The 13,824-nt window shown below is 42.1% G+C and overlaps 1 long non-coding RNA gene across 3 annotated transcripts in view; it reads left to right on the top strand.

Moving 5' to 3' along the window:
- The window catches only part of LOC107310815, an 84,653-nt gene that overhangs the window by 47,013 nt on the left and 23,816 nt on the right, over window positions 1-13,824 (top strand). For all 3 annotated transcript variants that reach the window (XR_001553739.2, XR_001553738.2, XR_001553737.2), the window contains one exon: window positions 7,294-7,428. This is a non-coding gene — a long non-coding RNA (uncharacterized LOC107310815). The remainder of the gene's footprint in view (window positions 1-7,293; window positions 7,429-13,824) is intronic.

The following is a 13,824-nucleotide window of genomic DNA, read 5'->3' as shown; positions in this document are numbered from 1 at the left end:
GTAACTTCCTTTAAATTTAGATATAGTCTTAGTCTGTCTCTTACCTCTTGGTATGTTCTGCTTGCATTACTCCATAGCTGCTGCAGTGCAGGAGGGAGACTGCCATGGGAGTGAGAACCACGGCAGGCTGTGCCTGCAGCTGTTATGTGCCCATCTGGCATGGAGACCTTCAACGGTATCTCTAAGTACAGTGTTACAAACAGATCTTCCCAACTAAGACTTTTGGAAAAGAAAATTGGGGTTAATGTACAACCAGGTTTTGTTTCCTTTCACCTTTGTTCATTTCACTGACTTCCAGTTGCAAAGTTAAGATGTTCTAAGAACAAAATTAGTTTATTGTGAAGTGAATAATCTGAAAGGTGAAATGGTGAGTCTTTTCATTTAGCATACCAAGTGGAACATCACAATTAAATTAAGCAATAGGCTGCCACAAAGACTGACTATAAACTATGAAAGTCAGGAATCGTAAGGAGTAGTGAATCTTTTAGATTGCCAGGATTGAAAAGCTGACAAAAAATCAAGATGTTGAGGGTCACAGTGTTAAGAAAACACTTCCATAGGAGAGCAGGCAAAGGCCATAGCAGAGTGTGTGGTTTTCCTTCATGTGCTCTTCCCGGTGGTGTTCACAGCAATTCCCAAATAGCACAGTACAGTTGGTGTCTGCCTATTGCTTTGAGCAGCATAAACTGTGCTTTTTGAAAGCTCCTGTTCAACACACCAGCTCTACTCTACAGTGTGGAATATACTTATTGTATGACTCATGCAACAGCTTATTTTTAAGCTGTTTTAAGGGTTGGAAGGGACATTAGAGATTCATCTGGATCCAAACCACTGCCTTGGGCAGGGTTACCAACTGCTGTATCAGCCACAGGACCTCATCCCATCCAGCCTGACCTGGTCAGACAGACAGCTCATTCTGGTAAGAAAGGCATAGTGGTTCTCTGCAGGCTCTCCTGAGCACACAACCAGTTGGAATTTTGGGTCTGGGTGTAGGGAAGCAGTGTAAGCCTTGCTTTTTGCTTGACAGAAAGCTTCTTAGATACTATTCAAAGAAGGCACTATTCCTAATGATGTCGATTGATTTTAGAATTTGTGACAGAAGTGCTAAAATCAAAGTGAGTGTAATGTCATTGAAAGAGATTTCATGCCACATGATAGCCCTGAGGTGCTGCTTGTAGAAAGTGTATTGTTCTCTGAAACAGAATGATTATAGGAAAGATATGAAATGAAAATCCCTAGACAATAAGAGGCACAGTTGTGAATCACCAGGAAGATCTCTTACAGCACCTCTGGTCTGCCTGCATGCTGCAAGCTTGACATCAATCTGGCTAATGAAGACCTGCCTCACCTTCCACCACAGGGAAAAGCTCTGCATCCTGAGCCTGTCCTGCCCCAGGCTGCATACTGGAGAGTTTCTGCAGGCATTGCTCCTTGTGGCAGCCCAAAGCACTGGGGAAGGCTCAGCCCACCCTCTGGATGGCACTCTGCGGCTGGCTCTTTCTAACATGCTAGGCAATGGGCTGGAGATGCACTGGCAGTGGAGTAACACCTTGTAGAGAACAACCAAGAATGTGGATTACAATCAGATTCACTAGGGTTGGAAAAGACTTTCAAAATCATCAAATCCAACTAGCAGGCTGATTTAACTTGATAAACCTAGCCTAACATCTGAGCTTACTCCCTCCCTTTCAGTACAGGCATAACCAAAAAGAAGAATGATCTTTTATAGTGTGCTGACAAAAGGGATTCAGACTGAAGAATCCTCCATAGAACTGTAAAACACAAGAGAACCAATGAGAAAGAAAGTTTAAAATAGATGTGGAAATGATAAGGACCAGGAAATCATGGAATCGTAGAATCATTTGAGTTGGAAGGGATCCTTAAAGGCCATCTGGTCCAACCCCCCTGCACTGAACAGGGACACCTACAGCTCCATCAGTTCTCAGAGCCCCATCCAGTCTGAGCTTGAGGGTCTCCAGTTTTGCAGCATCCACCACCACTCTGAGCAAAGAAGAAGATCAAAAAGGGAACAGATAATCACACTCATAACTCACATAATTACAGGAAGCTTTTACTGGTCATCCCCTATCTGTGGTAGACATGGCTAATGGCCAGCACTGTCTTCAGCAACCTGCTCTTATGGAAGAGGAGTGGGATCCTGTGCACACACACAGACATCAGTATCCTGGTGGGATATCTTTCTTTCCTCCCTACGTTACAGAAAAGAAAAATAATGATTTTTCTGTCAGTGTTGTGGAAGGTATTTTTCATACTTTCACAAATCCTTTTTAGCATGAGAGGTTTCTGCTGCATGAAGATTTGAAGAGTTATATGCTTAAGATGTCCCAGCCTGGGAAATATGTATTTGCACTCTGATGCCGGGAACAGGCATTGGGGAAAAAGCATGTGAAGTGAGTAAAATGTCGGGAAACAGCTTCAGCAGTTTGGGTTTTCCAGCTGTTAGTTTCACATAGCACTATGCAATTTTGGAGCTGCATGAACACAAGCATAGAGTGATAAATGCAGGCTGTACTTTAGAGAGGGCTGAATGTTTTGGAAGACTGCGTAGTTTTCAGAGATGCCTCTCATTAAGACAATCATAAAAAATCAAGAGAAGTTGCCAAAGCAAACAAACGCCTATGCAGTCAATCTTCAAGTCCCTGCCATTATTGGCCATTGCTTGTAGATGCAAAATGTACCCAAACAAGCCCTTAAAAATAATTTGTGATTGTGGTATCATAGTGCAGACTTACTTAAGGATAGGGTATATAGAATGTATATTTTAAAAGTGATTTTTGCCTTTTCTGTCTTGTAGATATATCATATCACCGTGGTTTTTAAAGATTCGATACCTATTGTGAAAGCCTGCATTTGGCAATGTTGGTGTTGTCTGAATAAAATTGGATAAATTTTTTCATAAATTAATGATGAAAGTAGAGTGAATAAGTGTTCTTGGGCTCTCTGGCCTGTCAGCATCAGCGCTTTATGGCCTTTGCAGCTGTATGAGGGTCAATGAGCTCTACGCAAGCAGGTTAATTTGGGGCAGCTGTATGAATTTGTGTGGAACTGCCCTGGGTTTTTCCACATTCTCCTGAAACGCCAGATTTTTCAGAACAGATGGGACGGAGGGACTTCCACGAGTACCAGAGAAGTTGCCTGTGACTCCCCTGCCTGCCTTGTTCTGTACCAGTTCCTGCACACTGATGCCTGCTGACACCCTCAACAGTTGTCTTAAGTAAGAGTTAAAAACCGGAAAATTCCAAACATGCAGGTTGTTAATAGTTGGAAGTGCCCAGTTTCTCCCCCTGTCCTTCCTACTTGTCCTGGACTGACACCCTTTCTAGCATTACCGTCGGAAGGGAAACTGAAAATCCCTTTGCAACAAATTCAGCTTCTTAATTATTTTGGTGAAGTGCAAAGTTATGTGGTTGCTGTATGGAGTCCTGTTATGATGGAAGCAACCTTGAGTGCTTTTACCAAACTATTTTTCACAATATCACTGGGTCTCTTATATGCATGTATGTTAGGTGTAGATGTCTGTAAGTTACATTTGAAATGTTAACTCTTATATTCCTGTGTTTGAAGTTCTTTCCTGGAAAACAGTCCTACAGTGCATTTATGCACGGTTTAATGATATTGTCTATAACCTTTCTTAGCCTGATTTCTATTTAGGAATTTATATTTGCCCTTCAAAGCCAAATAACTGTGCCTGAGAAAGTGTAACTGCTGAACAAAGAAGGATCTATCCTTGTTAGAGCTGGAGAGCAGAAAATTCTGAGGGCCTCTGGCTCACCACCAATGCGCTGTGTGTAGCGCAGATGGTTAAATAGTGCTGCAAGGCCATGGGCTGATAATTCTGTTCTGTGATGGTCTATTTGTCTACCACCTCTTTGATGTGAAAGCAGTGTAGCAACTACTCAATAATTTACATACTGTACAATATAACCAAATATAAATGATGCATTATTCTTCCATTTAGCCCCATTTGAATAGATGGATTACAAAATCTTACATTTATCATTTATCAACATTGTGATTATTTATAACTTCTGCTGAGTTTACAAAGTAATGCATCAATCAAGAAGCTGAGTTGCTCTTTCCCAATTTATAATGGGTATTTTAATGATCAGAACCTGATTCTTGCAGTGGTTATTTATTTAATTTTGTCAGCACTGAGCTTGAAGAGAGTGGCCAGAAGATATAAGGCCAAGGCTAAGCCTCAGAAAGGGGACACCCCCCCCACCCTTTTTTTTTTTCTTGTTTTGTGCTATTGACTTTTACTATTGTAAGTTATTTTAAAAATAGATGTATCATGGAATCATAAAATGGCTTAGGTTGGAAAGGACTATAAAGTCCATCCAGTTCCAACCCTTGCCATGGGCTGACTACCCCCCACCAGTTCAGGCTGCCCAGGGCCCATCCAACCTGGTCTTTGGTACCTGCAGGGATGAAGCACCCACGGCTCTCCAGGCAGCAGTGCTAGGGCCTTGGCTCCTGGATCTGAAGAAGGGACTGCAATGCTGATCATTTCAGTAATGCTTTCCCTCCTGTGATTCCACACAGACTCCTCAGTTGTGGATGACTTTTCTGACTTGCCCCATGGCTCAGGTCAGCCTTTCCCTGCTCTGTCTGCGTCGCTCCTTGGCTGTTGCTTGTCCTGCGGGAGGCTCAAGGAGGAAGCCCGGACTGACACACAGAGCCCTCAAGTCTCCTATACTTAAACCTGTGATCCCAATTCATTCTTTGCAGTGAAGCAAGTGATGCTGATGGTAAGACTGACGCTAGTAAAGCAAAGAAAATGAGGGTGCTGCCTCAGCTAAAAAGTTCTTGAGTTGGAATGACTGGAAATTATACAAAATTATATCACAGAATAGGTCCTTTTTGGTCATTGATAGCTACCACGCTTAATCACTGTGCAGTCTGGTGGGGTTTAGACTCACCAAGTGGATTTGGTGTTAAAAATTATGCTAGCAGTCAGGAGCATAACAACAAAGCATATTGTGGTGGGTGCATGCAATGTGCTGCTCACTGGGTTTTCCCCTATTTGCTGTCCCTATTAACAACTGCTCCGCCAAGAGAAAGGAAGATTGAACATAAAAAGCTGAAGGTCGTCCATACAGTTGTCTCAATAGCAATCTGTGTGACTTTACCGCTGTTGAGGAAAAGTAATTACCCTTTGGCATTTTGTGACCCCAACTAACCTTTACTGAAGGACCAGAGAAAATAAAGGCTGACCAACAGCCTGCCCTTGCTGCCCTGTGGTTAACCCACATGGGGAATGAAGAACACTCCCAACAATAGGATGTGAAAATGTTGCCATGGAAATAGCATTGGAAGGAGAAACAAAAATCTATTACAATTAATAGTGTTTTATTAGGTGACTCCTATAGAACTGTTTAATCCATGGAAGTTGCTCTATCTCGAGATCTGGGGTCAGAAAATTTCAGGAGGAATAGAAGAGGGAGGCAGAGCATGCCTCTTTAAAAATTCAAGGGCTGTTGACACAGCTAGGATGGTTTGCATGAGATAAAGGAGTATGGGTTGTGGTGCACGCTGAAGTATGGGAGGTGATGGCAAAGAATAGATGCAATTACTGTAATTGCAAATGATAACCACTGGCTACCCCCCTGGTCAGGAAGAGTATGGATACACAAGCATTTCGGTTTTGTTGTGTGGTGAATAGCAAGGGTCATTTAGCTTTTCTTTCTTTCTTTTTTTATTTTTTCCCCACAATACCAAGGCCTTGCCTAGAGAACATCAGGTTATTTGCAGGGTGTGTGTTGCTTTTCTGCATCTGACGCCTTCAGATTGGGTCCTGCAGTGCTTTCGTTTTCATTTTTCCCCCCCTCCTCTTCAAACTGACACCTTGTAACACATCGCATCAAATATTTCTGTTACATTCCCTTTGTGGTCTATTTTGTTGTGTTTTAGGCTGAGCTCTGTGCTGTTTGTTCCCCCAGCCACTGATGTTCACACGGAGCTGAGAGTGCTGCACATTTGTGGCAGAACTGCTGAAAACTCAGTGGTTCTCTGACCACATAAAGACAAGTCATTGGGAATACAGAATCTACTTCTCGTTAGCCTACAATATTCCAGTTCTAGTGAGTGATAAAGCATTTCAGTTACATACATTCTCTGACATTTTGTTACTTGTGGGACAAATTACAATAGGATAATTAATTTCACTACATTTTTAATAAAAGAGTTTTTAAACGTGTTTCTAGCTGCACGCACCTAAACCACTTTGAATTATCCTCTGGCTTTTAAGAGAAATGAGAAATTTTAGCAGGTCTTAGACACTAGCACACAACGGTGTGTTTTCTGATATTGAAATGGAGTTCCAAATAACAGATCCATTACAGCACACGTTTTAGGAATGCTGCACAAAGTTCCACACCAAGTTCCTATTTTTTGGTCTTGTTCCCCAAGTACAAATGCTTGAAACATTGGGAGGATGTCAACTGAAATACGGAATTGGTGTTCCTGATAACCTCACTGGTTGTGTGTGTGTGTGTGTGTGTGTGTGTGTGAAGGACTCTGCCCTCACCGCGGACTCCTTGTGCTAAAAGCTAGAAGCGCAGTAGGGAAATGAGTTGCCCTAAGCATGATACTGAAATCTTTTCCTTCTCTTAAAACGGCAATGAGATTTTTTTCTTCCTCCAGTACTTTCGTATCAGCTTCCAGTAATTTAGCTGTGGATTTTCATGAGAGTTCTTCAGCTTATGAGTGTTTTCAAATGTTGATTTGCAAAGAGAGCACAACGCTGGAAAGAAAGAAGCTTATTTCTGCATGAAAAATACTTTCCCATGCAACATCAAATTATTTTCCATATTGCAAATACCATCATTACCTTAACCTTTTCCTAATTATAACAGCAGTGTTCAGATTTTAAGGTTTGTTGCCATTGCAGACTCTTGAGCACAGAGTGCACTGTGTCTTGATGCACCCTGCCCTTTACTTCTGACATGGAAGCTTGTCTGTTGCTTTAAAATGAAGTGCCTTGCCAATAAGCTTTTATGACTACATAAGCACTTCAAATGATTTTGGTCAGATTTCTTTCAGTGCGTAACTTTGTATTTCAGCTTATTTCAGCTCAGTGCAGGTCTGGGATCAAGGCAAGGTGCTTTCATTAATTTTCAACAACGGTTTCCTTGTCGCTGGCTGCAAGGCATTGTTTGCTCTGAGGACTCACCTGCTCCTGATGCGGGGGGCTGTCACCTGTTCCGCTGACTGTTCCACTTTCTCCCTTGGGTTAGTGCCCAGGTTTTCATGTTAACCTCTCTCCGTTTCCAGATGCTCTGGGTCTGTGGCAGTCTGGCTGAAGCTCAGAACAAAATTCAAGGGAGTCCAGCATTGCACACAGAGTTTCTTCTGCTGTATTAATTGAGAGAGAGAGAAGGCAGAGGACTTAAACTGTGTTACTCAAAGGTAAGTGTTTTGATAGCCTGCTCAGTTCTCAGTACTTTGAGGAGTTCGAGAAATCCCTTTAAACTGTGCACGTCCTATTATTTGTACATTAGAAGTTGTTAAGGTGTCTTCACCTTCACTTGTGGATTGTTTTCTGTCATGCTTTAACTGGTACATAGGCTACGCCTTTCTCCGTTTCACCCTGACATCATTCCCGGGCCTTTTTATTTGTCAAAGGCTTGCATTCCAATTTGGGGACTGATAAAGATTGAGGACTTGGGGATCCAAGAACCTTAAGTTCTTATTGAGTGTTTGCTGCAAAAATAATGTTCTGACCAACTCATTAACTAGCTAGATGGACTTACTCTGCTTTGTAATGTGTTTCATACTTCCATGCTCTAAACGATGCTGTTGTCTGTCTTTGTCAAATCAGTTGGAAATTAAATACAAATTCCATTTACAGGTCATTATTTTTTTGCATTGCTGTTGTTTTGATAGGAGCATACGCGTGTATGTTAAGCACAGTGTAACTTATATAAAAGAGTTAGTTAGGAAATATCAGAGCCAAACACTCAGAACTGTTTTTCATTCAAGTGCAAATTCTGGCCACATGCAATGCAATTCTTTTAAAACCTAAAATCTATTTTTACTTAAATTAAATTTGTTCATACGTCCATTGATATTTTAATCATAGAACATAAAAAGGCAGGCTGGAAGCTAATGATTAATCTCGCCACCATATTGTCATAGATATGTTGTGGAAAGTCAGAAATGAAATTTTTCCTGTGTTATCAGTTCATGGACGTATACAAAATGCAGGGCTTTCAGATGTATCACAGTTCTTAAAGCTTTAATTAATCCAACATTGCTGTGCTGGTGTGTATAACTAGTGGCCTCCTATTGTTCTGTAGCGTTATCTAAAAACATGATTCCTCCTAAGAGGAAGCCTGCCAATACCGAGGTTTAAATGCCATATATATGCTATAGGAAGGGAACTGATTTGGTCATTAACGGTAATTGTGGCAGAAATATTAATTACATCAAGAATACTTCAGGCAAACTACAATGCTGAAAGTACTGAATGAACATCTGATTCTCAAAAATGTAAATACAGTCTGAGCACCCAAGGCATTGCAGAAAACAGTTTGTTTTAGCAATTTTCTAACACTGCAGAGCAAGAATTGTTTATAAAATAGCAGGACATTTCTGAGCACTTCGCAGTCACCTATGAGATATTCATTAACAATATGGCAACAAAGCATAGAATAGAGTTTGGATAAGTGTTTATTGGTATCCCGCATTATACAAACAGGTAAGTAAATTTTTATCACAAGAGTTTTGTTTATAAATAACAGCAACATTAGATATCCTAAAAGTTATCATAGCCATTAAATACCTTATAGCGCTGTATCCCTGGTAATCCAATTTACAAAACTATATTCTCAGCAGAAACTCCTGGGGTATACAGTAGTTCTCTTCAGTGAGCCCTTCCTGCTTTTTCTTGTCATGAAGCAGTGATGGTAGGTTTTTATCCTGTTGATAATTTGGCTCTCTTTAAACTATTGCTTGTTGACCCACTGGAGTGGTCTTTATGAGGGTGGAGGTAGCTGGAAGACTGAAGGACTGCAGACCATATATCTTATCTTTCTTCCTTTTTTACTTTACCTTAACATTCAACCCTATCATCATTCATCATATCATCATTCATCGTTATTCTGAGGCAAAAAGAGAAAAGCTGGTCCATCATATATTCCACACATCGCTAGTCTTTTCTCCATGCCCTGCAGTGCTACAGAGGGGGGATTATTGCTGCAGAAAAAAAAAATAAAAAAATCTGGCCATAGTGTAGGAATAATCACTGCAGTCCAGCTCACCCCCACACCTCTTTCTCTCTCTCCTTCTCTCTCTCTCCCTCTGTTTGAGGCCCCAGCTGATTCAGTCTGCATCCATCCATACATAAATCATTGCCCTTATTCTATTGGTTACATGGTACATGGCAAGTATTGATTTTTTCCACTGCCTCATTGCTGGAGAACTCATGGTTTTTGTGAGACTGAAAATGCAAAATTTTTTGCCGGAGATCTTGTCAAGGTACAAAAATGACAAGCGAGGAGGGTGCTATTTTAAGGCTGCTGTGACTTAAAAATCTTCACTGTTCCACTCAAGGAGTGCCTGCATCTCCCAAAGTCGTTGCTTGTTTAATCACCACTGCTCTAGGCAGGCTTAGTGGCTGAGCAGCAAGAGAATAAGCAAATAGAAACAGGGCCTGGCCACTTGGTGGATGGCATTGCTTAATTAGCAGAAGTTTAATTATCCTCTGAAACACTGGATAAGGAAACAGTAAGGAAACGATGGTATTTCAAGGAAAGAATTGAATCCTAGGTGTAAGATGATACTATGCCGTAGGGAAAGGTGCATTTGATTCCTTTCTGCTCAAGGGAGCAGTGTGTTTAATTCAGTGAGCTCTTTGCAGCATGCTGAAACCTTTTTGCTAACCTCTTCTCAGTCTGAATGCTGCACTGAGTCACTTTTTCTCAGCATGCAAAGCTTCCTGAAAATGTATCACGGAGATGGCACCTTATTTCCTCAAAGAAGTGTTTTTGGGGGACAAGGAAGTCTGATTATGAGGCAGGTTGTCAGGCGTTCTACTTCAGTAACTGACAGTTCCCTGGTGGAAGAGTCTGCCCTTAGTGACAGTCTGATCCTAAGCACACTGGAGTCAACAGGGATGCTTTCATTGACTCCATCTATAGGTGCAGGCTTGGCTTGGCTTTACATTGAAGACGGTGTTTTCCTCTTTTGTGGAAACCATCACTCCTCCAGCTTTGGAAGAAGTGAAGTGGGCTAGAATGGGTGATTTCTGGGTTGGTGTAGAGTATTGTTGTATTGTTGTATTTCACCTGATTGCATCGTTTAACACTTTTAAACATGATCTAAGCAACAGAATGTAAATTTTCTTTAATACTGCTAATGCAAAATCCCCCTTGCTCAAAATGCCTGTCCCCTGCCACTCTGATTGCTATAGGTTGCTTTTCTTTCTTTTCAAGTCATCATGTCCAGTTTCTGCCGATTGCACATCCAAAGCAGCTGATATTTTCTATCTGTTTGCATGCTAGACAAATGCCTTAAGCAAAATACAGCTTTATAATATGTAATATTAGGCTTGGCTGGGGCCATTCCTCTCCTTTGGTTGTTTGTTTGTTTGTTTGCCCAAAGGTACATTGCAACTGTTTTAGTAAAATGTAACTTGAAGTGGAATGAAATAAAAGGTAAGACTGTGGGAAACATGAATTTTGGAGGCGGACTATTTTCTACTCTTTTTGCTGAGGGAAAGGGCAGGGTGTTGCCTTCAGCAAATGAGCTTCTTCCTTCACCATCAGTGAAAAAATTGCATTTGTCCCACTGAAAAACACATCTTTGTGGCAGTGGCTGCAACAAAAGGTTAGCTACATGCCTGTATAGCAGGCATTTGAACCAAGTCTCCGGTTTAAGTTCACTCCTTTAACCTTTATTAATAAGAGAGAAGGGTTATTTGTCCAGCTGGGATGTACTTTATCAGCAGAACACTGGTAGTTGACCTCTCATAACACAAAGTTACTAAAGAAAGACTAGTCTAAACCTGAATATTACAAAGCTTTTAGGACTCATCTTCTGTATGGGCATGCTTCCCTTATATTGGTTTCCATGGAGGCACTCAGCCTGAAGTTTTGGAGATTCACAAGATAATTGGCGTACATACAATAAAGTATTTTTCTTGCAGCCTATGCTGCTCTTTTACCAGGCTGTACTCACCTCACAGTTCTGGGGCACTTTGGTTGAAGGCCTGGCAGACACCATATGTGCATAGCACAGACATACCTCATGTATGCATCTAGGATACAGACAAGAGAATACCTTAGACTGCCAAGTGTTCTCCGTCTCCATACCTGCAGAGCCCCTGTCACTGCAGCCATAGCTGGCTTGTCTCCCATCTGTGCACGTGAATGGGATCACAGCTTCCCAAACTCCTTTTCTTGTTTCTATTTTAACCTAAAAGGAGCCACTGAGAACTTGTGGGGTAAGGCATTGCTCAGACCTAGTTGGAAAGGGTGGGCAGCTGCTCCCTGGGCTGCCTGCTGCCTTTTGGGACTCACTTACACTTGCCCGTAGGCATGTGTAAATGTCAGCTGGCCCATGCTGGAGCTTTGCTGCACACCAAGTTCCAGCCACAGCCCTTTGCTGACCTGCTTTGCAATAGCAAGTTTAACTTGGTGCAGCAGATTCAGCCTTTTGCATCTCTCTAAGGGAGGCGAACACTGGTCCTTGAAGATGGACATGAGAATTAATAAATAACACTGACAAGAGGTCGGGGGATTTGTCCTGCAGCAGCTAATAACTGGTGTCTTTGTTGAAAATACACATGAAAAGAACAGGAAGGCATACAAACTGCGCTCTGTGGTTGTGTAAGATGGAGTGACACGGTCAGGGACATTAACCCTTCCCCAGGCAGGGCAGCAGGGCAGCTGCCCTCTTACCCATGGCCACGGGAAGCCATCAGCCCACACCACTACCTCTGGGATCACACACATGTGCTGCATCCGGGCTCAGGAGAGCTGCTGACAGCCTTGCTGAGCCAACCCCATCCCCTGGCACCTATCAGCAGTGCCATGCTGTACTGTGCACAGCTGCATCTCTCTTTGTGACACATCTGAAAATTAGGTGTCTGTTGGGCAAGAGCAGGCTTTCATCCTCAAAGGCCTTCATAAATGAGCTTGTGATGGAAAGAAATAGTCCTTGCTGGGGTCTGCGGTTCATAGGTGAAGAAATTATGGGAAGATCTGGCACTGAAGCTGGGATGGTGTCTGAGAGCTCCTGCTTGCGACACACGTGGGAAAGCTGCTGAAGGACCACGTACGTGGGGAAGCTTGACCCCTATAATGCTGCCAAGGACACAGCGATCTTTGGTGGCTTGCTTGGCAAGCATGAGTCAGAAAAGCATCTGGTTCAGCTCAAACCTGTAGGTTGCATTTTCTCAAAAACAAACAAACAAACAAACAAAAACCCGACAAAATAAAACAAAAACCCACAAAAAAAAAAAAGGGGGGGGGGGGGGGATATGGAGGCAATATCAACAGAACACCCTTTTTTTTTGTTTGTTTGTTTGTTTCTGTAGGAGGACCTGCCTTCTTTTCTGCTCTCCTCAGCCCGTTGTTGTGTAAATCACTCTGTTACATCCAGCAAATTAACTACATGTGCAGTAGGAAGGCTGCTGTGGGTTTATCCATTGCAATAGGAGTGGGATATAGTGTCACTTCATTTAACCCACACCAAGTGCTGCCTGAGGACCCTGAAAAGTTATTCAGCAATAATTCTAAATCCCATCCCCAGGAAGGAAAAAAAATAGTTTTGAACTGTACAGTTGGAGCCTATAGTTGCAATAAAATCCAGGAAAAGGTTATTTTACCTGAATTTATCTCTTAGCAACCAAGAAACTACCTCCTGAGATTGCCATTCGTGGGTTACCAAGTAACTGGCTGTGACAATTACCAAACAGCTGTCCCAGGAATCTACATAGCCTTTAACCTCTGTCAGCTGAGAGATGGGCTGATGACAGCTAACAAACAATAGGAACACACCCTAATATTTTATTTAAGAGCTGAGGGAAGCCACAGCTGTATGGATCATTTGGCCAGCTGCATTTAACTGCTTCAGATCATGCTGTGCTGAGAAGCTTGCGTAGGGCTTTTTTTTTCTAACTTTGTGTTTGGCAATTGGTTCTGTGCTACCAAGATGGGTTTGGCTAATGCACAGGAATGCTAAGCTGCTCGTTATGAGGTGCTTTACAATATTCTGTTAATTTATTTATTGCGTTGATGTTGGGGTTTACAGAATGTAACTGTTTTGCTAATAATCAGTGACAGGGAGAGCATTACCTACCAAAATAATAAAGAACTAATTTAGGAAAGGGAAAAAGCATCACTAGGACTGGCAAAGGGAAAAAGAGCTTGGCTATTGAGAGGAGCTGCTTGATAACAAGGTGGATTATGTCTGGGGGTGGTTTCCCAAAGGAAACAAGGAGAAGTACAATCAGCTTCAATGTGTGCAAGTAAGCTGGAGGCACTGTAACACACTAGAAACAGGTTAGACAGATTAATGCAGGTGTCAGACTAATGCAGGTGTCAGTCCTGCGTTGCTGAGGAGTGGAAGTGGCTTTTTTTTTTTTTTTAATTTTATTTTCTGTGATTTTCCAACTTTAAAAATTGTAGGCAGCAAACCTGCCACCAATTGCAAAGCCAAACCATTTATGCAGATGGTTTTGATGCTCTGAGCTGGGAGAGATTTATGGACGAGCCTCATGCCACAAGTTCTCAGTGGCTCCTTTCAGGTTAAAATAGAAACAGGAAACATGGAAACCATGACCCTGTTCACATGCACAAG

Source organism: Coturnix japonica, chromosome 3 (assembly GCF_001577835.2).
Source record: "Coturnix japonica isolate 7356 chromosome 3, Coturnix japonica 2.1, whole genome shotgun sequence".
Classification (NCBI taxonomy): domain Eukaryota; kingdom Metazoa; phylum Chordata; class Aves; order Galliformes; family Phasianidae; genus Coturnix; species Coturnix japonica.
Note: the sequence above shows the minus strand (reverse complement) of the source record. Positions and strands in the feature narration are given on the sequence as shown.